The sequence below is a fragment of the Tetrao urogallus genome (assembly GCF_951394365.1).
Source record: "Tetrao urogallus genome assembly, chromosome: 30".
Lineage (NCBI taxonomy): Eukaryota > Metazoa > Chordata > Aves > Galliformes > Phasianidae > Tetrao > Tetrao urogallus.
This window is the reverse complement of record NC_136843.1, coordinates 291,997-309,640: the sequence shown is the minus strand read 5'-3', so window position 1 is coordinate 309,640 and position 17,644 is coordinate 291,997.

Here is a 17,644-nt window from a genome sequence, read left to right as displayed (position 1 = left end):
GGCAGAAAAAGCCATATTTAATGGGAAAAACCCCATATTTAAGGGGAAAAACAGGATTTTTGGCAGAAGAAGCCATATTTAAGGGGAAAAACTGCAGATTTAAGGGGAAAACCAGGGATTTTTGGCAGGAAACCCCAGATTTAATGTGAAAAACAGGGATTTTTGGCAGAAAAAGCCATATTTAAGGGGAAAAGCAGGGATTTTTGGGAGAGAAGAAGCCATATTTAAGGGGAAAAACCGCAGATTGAAGCGAAAACGAGGTATTTCTAGGAGAGAAAGCCATACTTAATGGGAAAAACCCCAGATTTAAGGGGAAAAACAGGGATTTATAGGGGAAAAAGCCATATTTAAGGGAAAAACAGGGATTTCTGAGAGAAAATACCATATTTAAGGAGAAAAACCCAAGATTTTGGGGGATGAACAAGGATTTCTGGCAGAAAAAAGCCCTTTTTAAGGGAAAAATCCTCGATTTATGGGGAAAACCAGGGATTTTTGGCAGAAAAAGCCATATTTAAGGGGAAAAGCAGGGATTTTTGGGAGAGAAGAAGCCATATTTAAGGGGAAAAACGGCAGATTGAAGCGAAAACGAGGTATTTCTAGGAGAGAAAGCCATACTTAATGGGAAAAACCCCAGATTTAAGGGGAAAAACAGGGATTTCTAGGGGAAAAAGCCATATTTAAGGGAAAAACAGGGATTTCTGGGAGAAAATACCATATTTAAGGAGAAAAACCCAAGATTTTGGGGGATGAACAAGGATTTCTGGCAGAAAAAAGCCATTTTTAAGGGAAGAATCCTCGATTTATGGGGAAAAGCAGGGATTTCTAGGAGAAAAAGCCATATTTAATAGGAAAAACCCAAGATTTGATGGGAAAACCAGGGATTTCTGGGAGAAAAAGCCATATTTAAGGGGAAGAACCCCAGATTTTTGGGGAAAAGCAGGGATTTCTAGGAGAAAAAGCCGTATTTTAGGGAAAAACAGGGATTTCTAGCAGAAAAAGCCATTTTATAGGGAGGAACCCCAGATTTAAGGGGAAAAACAAGGATTTCTGGGAGAAAACCCGCAATTTAATGGGGAACAGGGATTTCCAGGAGAAAAAGCCATCTTTAGTGGTACAAGCACCAGAATTAATGGGTAAAACAGGGATTTCTTGCAGGAAAAGCCATACTTAAGGGGAAAACCAGGGATTTCTGTCAGGAAATGCCATATTTAATGGGAAGAAGAGGGATTTTGAGGAGCAAAAGCCATATTGAATGGGAAAAACAGATGTTTAATAGGAAAAACAGGGATGTCTGTGAGAAAATCCCAGATTTATTGGGAAAACCAGGGATTTCTGGCAGAAACAGCCATATTTAAGGGTAAAACCTCCAGATGTAAGGGGAAGAACAGGGATTTTTGGGAGAAAAAGCCATATTTAAGGGGAAAAACCCCAGATTGAAGGGAAAACCAAGGATTTCTGGCAGAAACAGCCATTTTTGAGAAGAAAAGTAGGGATTTCTGGCAGAAAAAGCCATATTTAATGGGAAAAACCCCATATTTAAGGGGAAAAACAGGATTTTTGGGAGAGAAGAAGCCATATTTAAGGGGAAAAACCCCAGTTTTAAGGGGAAAACCAGGGATTTTTGGCAGGAAACCCCAGATTTAATGTGAAAAACAGGGATTTTTGGCAGAAAAAGCCATATTTAAAGGGATAAGCAGGGAGTTTTGGCTGAAAAAGCCATATTTAAGGGGAAAAACGGCAGATTGAAGCGAAAACGAGGTATTTCTAGGAGAGAAAGCCATACTTAATGGGAAAAACCCCAGATTTAAGGGGAAAAACAGGGATTTCTAGGGGAAAAAGCCATATTTAAGGGAAAAACAGGGATTTCTGGGAGAAAATACCATATTTAAGGAGAAAAACCCAAGATTTTGGGGGATGAACAAGGATTTCTGGCAGAAAAAAGCCATTTTTAAGGGAAGAATCCTCGATTTATGGGGAAAAGCAGGGATTTTTGGCAGAAAAAGCCGTATTTAAGGGGAAAAGCCCCAGATTTAATGGGGTAACGAGGGATTTCTAGGGGAAAAAGCCATATTTAATGGGAAAAACAGGGATTTCTAGCAGAAAAAGCCATTTTATAGGGAGGAACCCCAGATTTAATGGGAAAAACAAGGATTTCTGGGAGAAAACCCACAATTCAATGGGGAACAGGGATTTCCAGGAGAAAAAGCCATCTTTAGTGGTACAAGCACCAGAATTAATGGGTAAAACAGGGATTTCTTGCAGGAAAAGCCATATTTAAGGGGAAAAGCAGGGATTTCTGTCAGGAAATGCCATATTTAATGGGAAGAAGAGGGATTTTGAGGAGAAAAAGCCATACTTTAGGGGAAAACAGATGTTTAATAGGAACAACAGGGATGTCTGTGAGAAAATCCCAGATTTATTGGGAAAACCAGGGATTTCTGGCAGAAACAGCCATATTTAAGGGGAAAAACCGCAGATTGAAGGGAAAACCAGGGATTTCTGTCAGAAAAAGCCATATTTAATGGGAAAAACCCAAGATGTAAGGGGAAAAAGAGGGATTTTTGGGGAGAAAATGTCATGTTTAAGGGGAAAAACCCCAGATTTAAGGGGAAAAGCAGGGATTTCTAGCAGAAAAAGCCACATTTAAGGGAAATAATCCAGAATTAAAGGGAAAAACAGGGATTTTTGGGAGAAAAAGCCATGTTTTAGGGAAAAACAGGGATTTCTAGCAGAAAAAGCCATTTTATAGGGAGGAACCCCAGATTGAAGGGAAAAACAAGGATTTCTGGGAGAAAACCCGCAATTTAATGGGAAACCGGGATTTCTAGCTGAAAAAGCCATCTTTAGTGGTACAAGCACCAGAATTAATGGGTAAAACAGGGATTTCTTGCAGGAAAAGCCATATTTAAGGGGAAAACCAGGGATTTCTGTCAGGAAATGCCATATTTAGTGGGAAGAAGAGGGATTTTGAGGAGCAAAAGCCATATTTTAGGGGAAAACGAGTGATTTCTGGCAGAAAAAGTCATATTTAATTGGAAAAACAGAGATTTAATGGGAAAAAAAGGGATTTCTGTGAGAAATGCCCAGATTTAATGGAAAAACAGGGATTTCTGGGAGAAAAAGCCATATTTAAGGGGAAAAACCCCAGATTTGATGGGAAAACCAGGGATTTCTAGCGGAAGAAGCCATATTGAAGGGGAAAAAACCCAGATTTAAGGGAAAACTAGGTATTTCTGTCAGAAGAAGCCATGTTTAAGGGGAAGAACCCCAGATTTAATGGGGAAACCAGGGATTTTTTGGAGAAAAAACCACGTTTAAGGGGAAGAACCCCAGATTTAATGGGGATAAACAGGGATTTCTGTGAGAAAAGGCCATATTTAACGGAAAACCAGGGTTTTCTGGCAGAAAAAAAAGCCATGTTTTTCAGGGGAAAAAAGCCATATTTAATGGGAAAAACAGGGATTTCTAGGGGAAAAAGCCATATTTTAGGGGAAAACCCCAAGATTTAATGGGAAAAGCATGGATTTCTGGGAGAAAAAGCCATATTTAAGTGGAAGAACCCCAGATTTGATGGGAAAAACAGGGATTTCTAGGGGAAAAAGCCATATTTAAGGGGAAAAGCCCCAGATTTTTGGGGAAAAGCAGGCATTTCTGGCAGACACAGCCATTTTTGAGAAGAAAAGTGGGGATTTCTGGCAGAAAAAGCCATATTTAATGGGAAAAACCCCATATTTAAGGGGAAAAGCAGGGATTTTTGGCAGAAAAAGCCATATTTAAGGGGAAAAACGGCAGATTTAAGGGGAAAACCAGGGATTTCTGTCAGGAAATGCCATATTTAATGGGAAGAAGAGGGATTTTGAGGAGCAAAAGCCATATTTAATGGGAAAAACAGATGTTTAATAGGAAAAACAGGGATGTCTGTGAGAAAATCCCAGATTTATTGGGAAAACCAGGGATTTCTGGCAGAAAAAAAGCCATATTTAAGGGGAAAAACCGCAGATTGAAGGGAAAACCAGGGATTTCTGTCAGAAAAAGCCATATTTAATGGGAAAAACCCCAGATTGAAGGGAAAACCAGGGATTTCTGGCAGAAACAGCCATTTTTGAGAAGAAAAGTAGGGATTTCTGGCAGAAAAAGCCATATTTAATGGGAAAAACCCCATATTTAAGGGGAAAAGTAGGGATTTTTGGGAGAGAAGAAGCCATATTTAAGGGGAAAAACCCCAGTTTTAAGGGGAAAACCAGGGATTTTTGGCAGGAAACCCCAGATTTAATGTGAAAAACAGGGATTTTTGGGAGAAAAAGCCATATTTAAAGGGATAAGCAGGGAGTTTTGGCTGAAAAAGCCATATTTAAGGGGAAAAACGGCAGATTGAAGCGAAAACGAGGTATTTCTAGGAGAGAAAGCCATACTTAATGGGAAAAACCCCAGATTTAAGGGGAAAAACAGGGATTACTAGGGGAAAAAGCCATATTTAAGGGAAAAACAGGGATTTCTGGGAGAAAATACCATATTTAAGGAGAAAAACCCAAGATTTTGGGGGATGAACAAGGATTTCTGGCAGAAAAAAGCCATTTTTAAGGGAAGAATCCTCGATTTATGGGGAAAAGCAGGGATTTTTGGCAGAAAAAGCCGTATTTAAGGGGAAAAGCCCCAGATTTAATGGGGTAACGAGGGATTTCTAGGGGAAAAAGCCATATTTAATGGGAAAAACAGGGATTTCTAGCAGAAAAAGCCATTTTATAGGGAGGAACCCCAGATTTAATGGGAAAAACAAGGATTTCTGGGAGAAAACCCACAATTCAATGGGAAACCGGGATTTCTAGCTGAAAAAGCCATCTTTAGTGGTACAAGCACCAGAATTAATGGGTAAAACAGGGATTTCTTGCAGGAAAAGCCATATTTAAGGGGAAAAGCAGGGATTTCTGTCAGGAAATGCCATATTTAGTGGGAAGAAGAGGGATTTTGAGGAGAAAAAGCCATATTGAATGGGAAAAACAGATGTTTAATAGGAAAAACAGGGATGTCTGTGAGAAAATCCCAGATTTATTGGGAAAACCAGGGATTTCTGGCAGAAAAAAAGCCATATTTAAGGGGAAAAACCGCAGATTGAAGGGAAAACCAGGGATTTCTGTCAGAAAAAGCCATATTTAATGGGAAAAACCCAAGATGTAAGGGGAAAAAGAGGGATTTTTGGGGAGAAAATGTCATGTTTAAGGGGAAAAACCCCAGATTTAAGGGGAAAAGCAGGGATTTCTAGCAGAAAAAGCCACATTTAAGGGAAATAATCCAGAATTAAAGAGAAAAACAGGGATTTTTGGGAGAAAAAGCCATGTTTTAGGGAAAAACAGGGATTTCTAGCAGAAAAAGCCATTTTATAGGGAGGAACCCCAGATTGAAGGGAAAAACAAGGATTTCTGGGAGAAAACCCGCAATTTAATGGGAAACCGGGATTTCTAGCTGAAAAAGCCATCTTTAGTGGTACAAGCACCAGAATTAATGGGTAAAACAGGGATTTCTTGCAGGAAAAGCCATATTTAAGGGGATAAGCAGGGAGTTTTGGCTGAAAAAGCCATATTTAAGGGGAAAAACGGCAGATTGAAGCGAAAACGAGGTATTTCTAGGAGAGAAAGCCATACTTAATGGGAAAAACCCCAGATTTAAGGGGAAAAACAGGGATTTCTAGGGGAAAAAGCCATATTTAAGGGAAAAACAGGGATTTCTGGGAGAAAATACCATATTTAAGGAGAAAAACCCAAGATTTTGGGGGATGAACAAGGATTTCTGGCAGAAAAAAGCCATTTTTAAGGGAAGAATCCTCGATTTATGGGGAAAAGCAGGGATTTTTGGCAGAAAAAGCCGTATTTAAGGGGAAAAGCCCCAGATTTAATGGGGTAACGAGGGATTTCTAGGGGAAAAAGCCATATTTAATGGGAAAAACAGGGATTTCTAGCAGAAAAAGCCATTTTATAGGGAGGAACCCCAGATTTAATGGGAAAAACAAGGATTTCTGGGAGAAAACCCACAATTCAATGGGGAACAGGGATTTCCAGGAGAAAAAGCCATCTTTAGTGGTACAAGCACCAGAATTAATGGGTAAAACAGGGATTTCTTGCAGGAAAAGCCATATTTAAGGGGAAAAGCAGGGATTTCTGTCAGGAAATGCCATATTTAATGGGAAGAAGAGGGATTTTGAGGAGCAAAAGCCATACTTTAGGGGAAAACAGATGTTTAATAGGAACAACAGGGATGTCTGTGAGAAAATCCCAGATTTATTGGGAAAACCAGGGATTTCTGGCAGAAACAGCCATATTTAAGGGGAAAAACCGCAGATTGAAGGGAAAACCAGGGATTTCTGTCAGAAAAAGCCATATTTAATGGGAAAAACCCAAGATGTAAGGGGAAAAAGAGGGATTTTTGGGGAGAAAATGTCATGTTTAAGGGGAAAAACCCCAGATTTAAGGGGAAAAGCAGGGATTTCTAGCAGAAAAAGCCACATTTAAGGGAAATAATCCAGAATTAAAGGGAAAAACAGGGATTTTTGGGAGAAAAAGCCATGTTTTAGGGAAAAACAGGGATTTCTAGCAGAAAAAGCCATTTTATAGGGAGGAACCCCAGATTGAAGGGAAAAACAAGGATTTCTGGGAGAAAACCCGCAATTTAATGGGAAACCGGGATTTCTAGCTGAAAAAGCCATCTTTAGTGGTACAAGCACCAGAATTAATGGGTAAAACAGGGATTTCTTGCAGGAAAAGCCATATTTAAGGGGAAAACCAGGGATTTCTGTCAGGAAATGCCATATTTAGTGGGAAGAAGAGGGATTTTGAGGAGCAAAAGCCATATTTTAGGGGAAAACGAGTGATTTCTGGCAGAAAAAGTCATATTTAATTGGAAAAACAGAGATTTAATGGGAAAAAAAGGGATTTCTGTGAGAAATGCCCAGATTTAATGGAAAAACAGGGATTTCTGGGAGAAAAAGCCATATTTAAGGGGAAAAACCCCAGATTTGATGGGAAAACCAGGGATTTCTAGCGGAAGAAGCCATATTGAAGGGGAAAAAACCCAGATTTAAGGGAAAACTAGGTATTTCTGTCAGAAGAAGCCATGTTTAAGGGGAAGAACCCCAGATTTAATGGGGAAACCAGGGATTTTTTGGAGAAAAAACCACGTTTAAGGGGAAGAACCCCAGATTTAATGGGGATAAACAGGGATTTCTGTGAGAAAAGGCCATATTTAACGGAAAACCAGGGTTTTCTGGCAGAAAAAAAAGCCATGTTTTTCAGGGGAAAAAAGCCATATTTAATGGGAAAAACAGGGATTTCTAGGGGAAAAAGCCATATTTTAGGGGAAAACCCCAAGATTTAATGGGAAAAGCATGGATTTCTGGGAGAAAAAGCCATATTTAAGTGGAAGAACCCCAGATTTGATGGGAAAAACAGGGATTTCTAGGGGAAAAAGCCATATTTAAGGGGAAAAGCCCCAGATTTTTGGGGAAAAGCAGGCATTTCTGGCAGACACAGCCATTTTTGAGAAGAAAAGTGGGGATTTCTGGCAGAAAAAGCCATATTTAATGGGAAAAACCCCATATTTAAGGGGAAAAGCAGGGATTTTTGGCAGAAAAAGCCATATTTAAGGGGAAAAACGGCAGATTTAAGGGGAAAACCAGGGATTTCTGTCAGGAAATGCCATATTTAATGGGAAGAAGAGGGATTTTGAGGAGCAAAAGCCATATTTAATGGGAAAAACAGATGTTTAATAGGAAAAACAGGGATGTCTGTGAGAAAATCCCAGATTTATTGGGAAAACCAGGGATTTCTGGCAGAAAAAAAGCCATATTTAAGGGGAAAAACCGCAGATTGAAGGGAAAACCAGGGATTTCTGTCAGAAAAAGCCATATTTAATGGGAAAAACCCCAGATTGAAGGGAAAACCAGGGATTTCTGGCAGAAACAGCCATTTTTGAGAAGAAAAGTAGGGATTTCTGGCAGAAAAAGCCATATTTAATGGGAAAAACCCCATATTTAAGGGGAAAAGTAGGGATTTTTGGGAGAGAAGAAGCCATATTTAAGGGGAAAAACCCCAGTTTTAAGGGGAAAACCAGGGATTTTTGGCAGGAAACCCCAGATTTAATGTGAAAAACAGGGATTTTTGGGAGAAAAAGCCATATTTAAAGGGATAAGCAGGGAGTTTTGGCTGAAAAAGCCATATTTAAGGGGAAAAACGGCAGATTGAAGCGAAAACGAGGTATTTCTAGGAGAGAAAGCCATACTTAATGGGAAAAACCCCAGATTTAAGGGGAAAAACAGGGATTACTAGGGGAAAAAGCCATATTTAAGGGAAAAACAGGGATTTCTGGGAGAAAATACCATATTTAAGGAGAAAAACCCAAGATTTTGGGGGATGAACAAGGATTTCTGGCAGAAAAAAGCCATTTTTAAGGGAAGAATCCTCGATTTATGGGGAAAAGCAGGGATTTTTGGCAGAAAAAGCCGTATTTAAGGGGAAAAGCCCCAGATTTAATGGGGTAACGAGGGATTTCTAGGGGAAAAAGCCATATTTAATGGGAAAAACAGGGATTTCTAGCAGAAAAAGCCATTTTATAGGGAGGAACCCCAGATTTAATGGGAAAAACAAGGATTTCTGGGAGAAAACCCACAATTCAATGGGAAACCGGGATTTCTAGCTGAAAAAGCCATCTTTAGTGGTACAAGCACCAGAATTAATGGGTAAAACAGGGATTTCTTGCAGGAAAAGCCATATTTAAGGGGAAAAGCAGGGATTTCTGTCAGGAAATGCCATATTTAGTGGGAAGAAGAGGGATTTTGAGGAGAAAAAGCCATATTGAATGGGAAAAACAGATGTTTAATAGGAAAAACAGGGATGTCTGTGAGAAAATCCCAGATTTATTGGGAAAACCAGGGATTTCTGGCAGAAAAAAAGCCATATTTAAGGGGAAAAACCGCAGATTGAAGGGAAAACCAGGGATTTCTGTCAGAAAAAGCCATATTTAATGGGAAAAACCCAAGATGTAAGGGGAAAAAGAGGGATTTTTGGGGAGAAAATGTCATGTTTAAGGGGAAAAACCCCAGATTTAAGGGGAAAAGCAGGGATTTCTAGCAGAAAAAGCCACATTTAAGGGAAATAATCCAGAATTAAAGGGAAAAACAGGGATTTTTGGGAGAAAAAGCCATGTTTTAGGGAAAAACAGGGATTTCTAGCAGAAAAAGCCATTTTATAGGGAGGAACCCCAGATTGAAGGGAAAAACAAGGATTTCTGGGAGAAAACCCGCAATTTAATGGGAAACCGGGATTTCTAGCTGAAAAAGCCATCTTTAGTGGTACAAGCACCAGAATTAATGGGTAAAACAGGGATTTCTTGCAGGAAAAGCCATATTTAAGGGGAAAACCAGGGATTTCTGTCAGGAAATGCCATATTTAGTGGGAAGAACAGGGATTTTGAGGAGCAAAAGCCATATTTTAGGGGAAAACGAGTGATTTCTGGCAGAAAAAGTCATATTTAATTGGAAAAACAGAGATTTAATGGGAAAAAAAGGGATTTCTGTGAGAAATGCCCAGATTTAATGGAAAAACAGGGATTTCTGGGAGAAAAAGCCATATTTAAGGGGAAAAACCCCAGATTTGATGGGAAAACCAGGGATTTCTAGCGGAAGAAGCCATATTGAAGGGGAAAAAACCCAGATTTAAGGGAAAACTAGGTATTTCTGTCAGAAGAAGCCATGTTTAAGGGGAAGAACCCCAGATTTAATGGGGAAACCAGGGATTTTTTGGAGAAAAAACCACGTTTAAGGGGAAGAAACCCAGATTTAATGGGGATAAACAGAGATTTCTGTGAGAAAAGGCCATATTTAAGGGAAAACCAGGGTTTTCTGGCAGAAAAAAAAGCCATGTTTTTCAGGGGAAAAAAGCCATATTTAATGGGAAAAACAGGGATTTCTAGGGGAAAAAGCCATATTTTAGGGGAAAACCCCAAGATTTAATGGGAAAAGCATGGATTTCTGGGAGAAAAAGCCATATTTAAGTGGAAGAACCCCAGATTTGATGCGAAAAACAGGGATTTCTAGGGGAAAAAGCCATATTTAAGGGGAAAAGCCCCAGATTTTTGGGGAAAAGCAGGCATTTCTGGCAGACACAGCCATTTTTGAGAAGAAAAGTGGGGATTTCTGGCAGAAAAAGCCATTTTTAAGGGAAGAATCCTCGATTTATGGGGAAAAGCAGGGATTTCTAGGAGAAAAAGCCATATTTAATAGGAAAAACCCAAGATTTGATGGGAAAACCAGGGATTTCTGGGAGAAAAAGCCATATTTGAGGGGAAGAACCCCAGATTTAATGGGGAAAACAGGGATTTCTAGGAGAAAAAGCCGTATTTAATGGGAAAAACAGAGATTTCTAGCAGAAAAAGCCATTTTATAGGGAGGAACCCCAGATTTAATGGGAAAAACAAGGATTTCTGGGAGAAAACCCGCAATTTAATGGGGAACAGGGATTTCCAGGAGAAAAAGCCATCTTTAGTGGTACAAGCACCAGAATTAATGGGTAAAACAGGGATTTCTTGCAGGAAAAGCCATATTTAAGGGGAAAACCTCCAGATGTAAGGGGAAGAACAGGGATTTTGGGGAGAAAAAGCCATATTTAAGGGGAAAAACCCCAGATTGAAGGGAAAACCAGGGATTTCTGGCAGAAACAGCCATTTTTGAGAAGAAAAGTAGGGATTTCTGGCAGAAAAAGCCATATTTAATGGGAAAAACCCCATATTTAAGGGGAAAAACAGGATTTTTGGCAGAAGAAGCCATATTTAAGGGGAAAAACTGCAGATTTAAGGGGAAAACCAGGGATTTTTGGCAGGAAACCCCAGATTTAATGTGAAAAACAGGGATTTTTGGCAGAAAAAGCCATATTTAAGGGGAAAAGCAGGGATTTTTGGGAGAGAAGAAGCCATATTTAAGGGGAAAAACCGCAGATTGAAGCGAAAACGAGGTATTTCTAGGAGAGAAAGCCATACTTAATGGGAAAAACCCCAGATTTAAGGGGAAAAACAGGGATTTATAGGGGAAAAAGCCATATTTAAGGGAAAAACAGGGATTTCTGGGAGAAAATACCATATTTAAGGAGAAAAACCCAAGATTTTGGGGGATGAACAAGGATTTCTGGCAGAAAAAAGCCCTTTTTAAGGGAAAAATCCTCGATTTATGGGAAAACCAGGGATTTTTGGCAGAAAAAGCCATATTTAAGGGGAAAAGCAGGGATTTTTGGGAGAGAAGAAGCCATATTTAAGGGGAAAAACGGCAGATTGAAGCGAAAACGAGGTATTTCTAGGAGAGAAAGCCATACTTAATGGGAAAAACCCCAGATTTAAGGGGAAAAACAGGGATTTCTAGGGGAAAAAGCCATATTTAAGGGAAAAACAGGGATTTCTGGGAGAAAATACCATATTTAAGGAGAAAAACCCAAGATTTTGGGGGATGAACAAGGATTTCTGGCAGAAAAAAGCCATTTTTAAGGGAAGAATCCTCGATTTATGGGGAAAAGCAGGGATTTCTAGGAGAAAAAGCCATATTTAATAGGAAAAACCCAAGATTTGATGGGAAAACCAGGGATTTCTGGGAGAAAAAGCCATATTTAAGGGGAAGAACCCCAGATTTTTGGGGAAAAGCAGGGATTTCTAGGAGAAAAAGCCGTATTTTAGGGAAAAACAGGGATTTCTAGCAGAAAAAGCCATTTTATAGGGAGGAACCCCAGATTTAAGGGGAAAAACAAGGATTTCTGGGAGAAAACCCGCAATTTAATGGGGAACAGGGATTTCCAGGAGAAAAAGCCATCTTTAGTGGTACAAGCACCAGAATTAATGGGTAAAACAGGGATTTCTTGCAGGAAAAGCCATACTTAAGGGGAAAACCAGGGATTTCTGTCAGGAAATGCCATATTTAATGGGAAGAAGAGGGATTTTGAGGAGCAAAAGCCATATTGAATGGGAAAAACAGATGTTTAATAGGAAAAACAGGGATGTCTGTGAGAAAATCCCAGATTTATTGGGAAAACCAGGGATTTCTGGCAGAAACAGCCATATTTAAGGGTAAAACCTCCAGATGTAAGGGGAAGAACAGGGATTTTTGGGAGAAAAAGCCATATTTAAGGGGAAAAACCCCAGATTGAAGGGAAAACCAAGGATTTCTGGCAGAAACAGCCATTTTTGAGAAGAAAAGTAGGGATTTCTGGCAGAAAAAGCCATATTTAATGGGAAAAACCCCATATTTAAGGGGAAAAACAGGATTTTTGGGAGAGAAGAAGCCATATTTAAGGGGAAAAACCCCAGTTTTAAGGGGAAAACCAGGGATTTTTGGCAGGAAACCCCAGATTTAATGTGAAAAACAGGGATTTTTGGCAGAAAAAGCCATATTTAAAGGGATAAGCAGGGAGTTTTGGCTGAAAAAGCCATATTTAAGGGGAAAAACGGCAGATTGAAGCGAAAACGAGGTATTTCTAGGAGAGAAAGCCATACTTAATGGGAAAAACCCCAGATTTAAGGGGAAAAACAGGGATTTCTAGGGGAAAAAGCCATATTTAAGGGAAAAACAGGGATTTCTGGGAGAAAATACCATATTTAAGGAGAAAAACCCAAGATTTTGGGGGATGAACAAGGATTTCTGGCAGAAAAAAGCCATTTTTAAGGGAAGAATCCTCGATTTATGGGGAAAAGCAGGGATTTTTGGCAGAAAAAGCCGTATTTAAGGGGAAAAGCCCCAGATTTAATGGGGTAACGAGGGATTTCTAGGGGAAAAAGCCATATTTAATGGGAAAAACAGGGATTTCTAGCAGAAAAAGCCATTTTATAGGGAGGAACCCCAGATTTAATGGGAAAAACAAGGATTTCTGGGAGAAAACCCACAATTCAATGGGGAACAGGGATTTCCAGGAGAAAAAGCCATCTTTAGTGGTACAAGCACCAGAATTAATGGGTAAAACAGGGATTTCTTGCAGGAAAAGCCATATTTAAGGGGAAAAGCAGGGATTTCTGTCAGGAAATGCCATATTTAATGGGAAGAAGAGGGATTTTGAGGAGAAAAAGCCATACTTTAGGGGAAAACAGATGTTTAATAGGAACAACAGGGATGTCTGTGAGAAAATCCCAGATTTATTGGGAAAACCAGGGATTTCTGGCAGAAACAGCCATATTTAAGGGGAAAAACCGCAGATTGAAGGGAAAACCAGGGATTTCTGTCAGAAAAAGCCATATTTAATGGGAAAAACCCAAGATGTAAGGGGAAAAAGAGGGATTTTTGGGGAGAAAATGTCATGTTTAAGGGGAAAAACCCCAGATTTAAGGGGAAAAGCAGGGATTTCTAGCAGAAAAAGCCACATTTAAGGGAAATAATCCAGAATTAAAGGGAAAAACAGGGATTTTTGGGAGAAAAAGCCATGTTTTAGGGAAAAACAGGGATTTCTAGCAGAAAAAGCCATTTTATAGGGAGGAACCCCAGATTGAAGGGAAAAACAAGGATTTCTGGGAGAAAACCCGCAATTTAATGGGAAACCGGGATTTCTAGCTGAAAAAGCCATCTTTAGTGGTACAAGCACCAGAATTAATGGGTAAAACAGGGATTTCTTGCAGGAAAAGCCATATTTAAGGGGAAAACCAGGGATTTCTGTCAGGAAATGCCATATTTAGTGGGAAGAAGAGGGATTTTGAGGAGCAAAAGCCATATTTTAGGGGAAAACGAGTGATTTCTGGCAGAAAAAGTCATATTTAATTGGAAAAACAGAGATTTAATGGGAAAAAAAGGGATTTCTGTGAGAAATGCCCAGATTTAATGGAAAAACAGGGATTTCTGGGAGAAAAAGCCATATTTAAGGGGAAAAACCCCAGATTTGATGGGAAAACCAGGGATTTCTAGCGGAAGAAGCCATATTGAAGGGGAAAAAACCCAGATTTAAGGGAAAACTAGGTATTTCTGTCAGAAGAAGCCATGTTTAAGGGGAAGAACCCCAGATTTAATGGGGAAACCAGGGATTTTTTGGAGAAAAAACCACGTTTAAGGGGAAGAACCCCAGATTTAATGGGGATAAACAGGGATTTCTGTGAGAAAAGGCCATATTTAACGGAAAACCAGGGTTTTCTGGCAGAAAAAAAAGCCATGTTTTTCAGGGGAAAAAAGCCATATTTAATGGGAAAAACAGGGATTTCTAGGGGAAAAAGCCATATTTTAGGGAAAAACAGGGATTTCTGAGAGAAAATACCATATTTAAGGAGAAAAACCCAAGATTTTGGGGGGACGAACAAGGATTTCTGGCAGAAAAAAGCCATTTTTAAGGGAAGAATCCTCGATTTATGGGCAAAACCAGGGATTTTTGGCAGAAAAAGCCATATTTAAGGGGAAAAGCAGGGATTTTTGGGAGAGAAGAAGCCATATTTAAGGGGAAAAACCGCAGATTGAAGCGAAAACGAGGTATTTCTAGGAGAGAAAGCCATACTTAATGGGAAAAACCCCAGATTTAAGGGGAAAAACAGGGATTTCTAGGAGAAAAAGCCGTATTTAATGGGAAAAACAGGGATTTCTAGCAGAAAAAGCCATTTTATAGGGAGGAACCCCAGATTTAAGGGGAAAAACAAGGATTTCTTGGAGAAAACCCACAATTCAATGGGGAACAGGGATTTCCAGGAGAAAAAGCCATCTTTAGTGGTACAAGCACCAGAATTAATGGGTAAAACAGGGATTTCTTGCAGGAAATGCCATATTTAATGGGAAGAAGAGGGATTTTGAGGAGCAAAAGCCATACTTTAGGGGAAAACAGATGTTTAATAGGAACAACAGGGATGTCTGTGAGAAAATCCCAGATTTATTGGGAAAACCAGGGATTTCTGGCAGAAACAGCCATATTTAAGGGGAAAAACCCCAGATTGAAGGGAAAACCAGGGATTTCTGGCAGAAACAGCCATATTTAAGGGTAAAACCTCCAGATGTAAGGGGAAGAACAGGGATTTTTGGGAGAAAAAGCCATATTTAAGGGGAAAAACCCCAGATTGAAGGGAAAACCAGGGATTTCTGGCAGAAACAGCCATTTTTGAGAAGAAAAGTAGGGATTTCTGGCAGAAAAAGCCATATTTAATGGGAAAAACCCCATATTTAAGGGGAAAAACAGGATTTTTGGCAGAAGAAGCCATATTTAAGGGGAAAAACTGCAGATTTAAGGGGAAAACCAGGGATTTTTGGCAGGAAACCCCAGATTTAATGTGAAAAACAGGGATTTTTGGGAGAAAAAGCCATATTTAAAGGGATAAGCAGGGAGTTTTGGCTGAAAAAGCCATATTTAAGGGGAAAAACGGCAGATTGAAGCGAAAACGAGGTATTTCTAGGAGAGAAAGCCATACTTAATGGGAAAAACCCCAGATTTAAGGGGAAAAACAGGGATTTCTAGGGGAAAAAGCCATATTTAAGGGAAAAACAGGGATTTCTGGGAGAAAATACCATATTTAAGGAGAAAAACCCAAGATTTTGGGGGATGAACAAGGATTTCTGGCAGAAAAAAGCCATTTTTAAGGGAAGAATCCTCGATTTATGGGGAAAAGCAGGGATTTTTGGCAGAAAAAGCCGTATTTAAGGGGAAAAGCCCCAGATTTAATGGGGTAACGAGGGATTTCTAGGGGAAAAAGCCATATTTAATGGGAAAAACAGGGATTTCTAGCAGAAAAAGCCATTTTATAGGGAGGAACCCCAGATTTAATGGGAAAAACAAGGATTTCTGGGAGAAAACCCACAATTCAATGGGAAACCGGGATTTCCAGGAGAAAAAGCCATCTTTAGTGGTACAAGCACCAGAATTAATGGGTAAAACAGGGATTTCTTGCAGGAAAAGCCATATTTAAGGGGAAAAGCAGGGATTTCTGTCAGGAAATGCCATATTTAATGGGAAGAACAGGGATTTTGAGGAGAAAAAGCCATATTGAATGGGAAAAACAGATGTTTAATAGGAACAACAGGGATGTCTGTGAGAAAATCCCAGATTTATTGGGAAAACCAGGGATTTCTGGCAGAAAAAGCCATATTTAAGAGGAAAAACCGCAGATTTAATGGAAAACCAGGGATTTCTGTCAGAAAAAGCCATATTTAATGGGAAAAACCCAAGATGTAAGGGGAGAAAGAGGGATTTTTGGGGAGAAAATGTCATGTTTAAGGGGAAAAACCCCAGATTTAAGGGGAAAAGCAGGGATTTCTAGCAGAAAAAGCCACATTTAAGGGAAATAATCCAGAATTAAAGGGAAAAACAGGGATTTTTGGGAGAAAAAGCCATATTTTAGGGAAAAACAGGGATTTCTAGCAGAAAAAGCCATTTTATAGGGAGGAACCCCAGATTGAAGGGAAAAACAAGGATTTCTGGGAGAAAACCCGCAATTTAATGGGAAACAGGCATTTCTAGCTGAAAAAGCCATCTTTAGTGGTACAAGCACCAGAATTAATGGGTAAAACAGGGATTTCTTGCAGGAAAAGCCATATTTAAGGGGAAAAACCCCAGATTTAAGGGGAAAAAGAGGGATTTTTGGGAGAAAAAGCCATATTTAAGGGGAAAAACAGGGATTTCTGGGAGAAAATACCATATTTAAGGAGAAAAACCCAAGATTTTGGGGGATGAACAAGGATTTCTGGCAGAAAAAAGCCATTTTTAAGGGAAGAATCCTTGATTTATGGGGAAAAGCAGGGATTTTTGGCAGAAAAAGCCGTATTTAAGGGGAAAAGCCCCAGATTTAATGGGGTAACGAGGGATTTCTAGGGGAAAAAGCCATATTTAATGGGAAAAACCCCAGATTTAAGGGGAAAAACAGGGATTTCTAGGGGAAAAAGCCATATTTAAGGGAAAAACAGGGATTTCTGAGAGAAAATACCGTATTTAAGGAGAAAAACCCAAGATTTTGGGGGATGAACAAGGATTTCTGGCAGAAAAAAGCCATTTTTAAGGGAAAAATCCTCGATTTATGGGGAAAAGCAGGGATTTTTGGCAGAAAAAGCCATATTTAAGGGGAAAAGCAGGGATTTTTGGGAGAGAAGAAGCCATATTTAAGGGGAAAAACGGCAGATTGAAGCGAAAACGAGGTATTTCTAGGAGAGAAAGCCATACTTAATGGGAAAAACCCCAGATTTAAGGGGAAAAACAGGGATTTCTAGGGGAAAAAGCCATATTTAAGGGAAAAACAGGGATTTCTGGGAGAAAATACCATATTTAAGGAGAAAAACCCAAGATTTTGGGGGATGAACAAGGATTTCTGGCAGAAAAAAGCCATTTTTAAGGGAAGAATCCTCGATTTATGGGGAAAAGCAGGGATTTCTAGGAGAAAAAGCCGTATTTAATAGGAAAAACCCAAGATTTGATGGGAAAACCAGGGATTTCTGGGAGAAAAAGCCATATTTAATGGGAAGAACCCCAGATTTAATGGGGAAAACAGGGATTTCTAGCAGAAAAAGCCATTTTATAGGGAGGAACCCCAGATTTAAGGGGAAAAACAAGGATTTCTGGGAGAAAACCCGCAATTTAATGGGGAACAGGGATTTCCAGGAGAAAAAGCCATCTTTAGTGGTACAAGCACCAGAATTAATGGGTAAAACAGGGATTTCTTGCAGGAAAAGCCATATTTAAGG